The 2,004-nt window shown below is 53.1% G+C and overlaps 1 non-coding gene across 1 annotated transcript; it reads left to right on the plus strand.

Moving 5' to 3' along the window:
- The first annotated feature begins 248 nt into the window (after positions 1 to 248).
- Positions 249 to 321, plus strand: TRNAK-CUU (transfer RNA lysine (anticodon CUU)). The gene has a single exon. It is a non-coding gene; the product is annotated as a tRNA-Lys (tRNA).
- Positions 322 to 2,004: the final 1,683 nt, after the last annotated feature.

The raw sequence follows: 2,004 nt of genomic DNA on the forward strand, positions 1-2,004 counted from the left end.
GACTGGAAGGCTAGAGGAGTCCATGCTCTGTCCACAGAGGCCCATGCATGAGCAGGCCAGCATGTCCTTCCTGTGCAAACCACCCAAGTGGTGCAGGTGTGAAGAGCTTTGCCATTTTGTCATTCGAGATGAAGGCCTTGCTGTCAAGGGCATAATTTCCTGCAGTCATCTTCCTTTAATGAAGACCAGTGATGTGGAGGGGACAGGCAAAAAGACCAAGGCACGAGCCGGAGTGCATCAAATAGGCAGCCCAGATAGCTCAGTTGGTAGAGCGTGAGACTCTTAATCTCAGGGTTGTGGGTTCGAGCCCCACGTTGGGCGCTTGAGGTTTTCTCCAGGCTCAAGAGCGGTGCATCCCTATGAGTAAGAAGTGCAGCAAAAGGGGCAGGAGGCCTGAGTGGGTGAGCAAGGAGCTCTTGGCCAAATTCAGATAGAAGAAGAAAATACACAGAATGTGCAAGGGGGGACAGGATACTTGGGAGAATTATAGCAATATAGTCAGAGTACATAGAGATGCTGCGAGGAAGGCTAAGGCCCATTTGGAGTTGAGTCTTGCAAGGGATGTCAAGGAAGGGCTTCTTCAAATATATCAGCAGCAAGTGGAGGACTAGGGAAAATGTGGGCCTCCTACTCCATCAGGAATGGGCCCGGGTGACAAGGGATACAGAGAAGGCAGAATTAGTGAATGCCTTCTTTGCTTCAATCTTCACTGCTAAGGGCAGCCCTCAGGAATCCTGTAGCCTGGACGTGAGGGAGAAAGTCCAGAGAAGGGAAGACTTTCCTTTGGTTGAGGTGCAAAGGCTCAAAGACCTTCTGGGCATGCTGGACATCCACAGATCCATGGGCCCAGATGGGATGCACCCACAGGTACTGAGGGAGCTGGCAGATGTTGTTGCCAAGCCACCAAGCTGCTCTCCATCATCTTGGAAAGGTCCTGGAGAACTGGAGAGGTGCCTGAGGACTGGAAGAAAGCCAATGTCACTCCAGTCTTCAAGAAGGGCAAGAAGGAGGACCCAGGCAACTATAGGCCAGTCAGCCTCACCTCCATCCTTAGAAACGGGGATGGAACAGCTCATTCTGGATGTCACCTCCAGACTGATGGAGGAAAATATGGTGATCAGGAGTAGTCAGCATGGATTCACCAAGGGGAAATCCTGCTTAACCAACCTGATAGCCTTCTATGATGGACTGACTGGCTGGGTAGATGAGGGCAGAGCAGTGGACATTGTGTCCCTTGACTTCAGCAAGGCTTTTGACACTGTCTCCCATAACATCCTCCTAGAGAAGCTCAGCAAGTGTGGGTTAGATGAGTGGAGAGTGAGGGGGATTGAGAACTGGCTGAAAAGCAGAGCTCAGAGGGTCGTCATCAGTGGCGTGGATTCTAGTGGGAGGCTAGTGGCGTCCCCCAGGGCTCAGTACTGGCTCCCATCCTGTTCAACTTTTTCATCAATGACCTGGATGAGGGGACAGAGTGCCTCCTCAGCAAGTTTGCTGATGACACCAAGCTGGGAGGAGTGGCTGACACACCTGATGGATGTGCTGCCATTCATAGAGACCTGGACAGGCTGGAGAGCTGGGCAGAGAGGAACCTCATGGGGTTCAACTAGGGCAAGTGCGGAATCCTGCACCTAGGGAGAAATACTCTACGCACCAGCACAAGCTGGGGGCTGACCTTCTGGAGAGCAGCTCTGCAGAGAAAACCTGGGGGTACTGGTGGATGACAGGTAGACCATGACCCAGCAATGTGCCCTTGTGGCCAAGAAGGCCAATGGTCTCCTGGGGTGCATTAGGAAGAGTGTTGCCAGCAGGTCGAGGGAGGTGATCCTGCCCCTCTACTCAGCCCTGGGGAGGCCTCATCTGGAGGACTGTGTCCAGTTGTGGGCTCCCCAGTACAGGAGACACATGGAGCTACTGGACAGAGTCCAGTGTAGGACTATGAAGATGATCAGAGGGCTGGAGCACCTGCCCTACGAGTAAAGGCTGTGAGAGCTGGTCCTCTTCAGC

This window comes from Rhea pennata, unplaced genomic scaffold (assembly GCF_028389875.1).
Source record: "Rhea pennata isolate bPtePen1 unplaced genomic scaffold, bPtePen1.pri scaffold_31, whole genome shotgun sequence".
In the NCBI taxonomy this organism is placed as follows: Eukaryota; Metazoa; Chordata; class Aves; order Rheiformes; family Rheidae; genus Rhea; species Rhea pennata.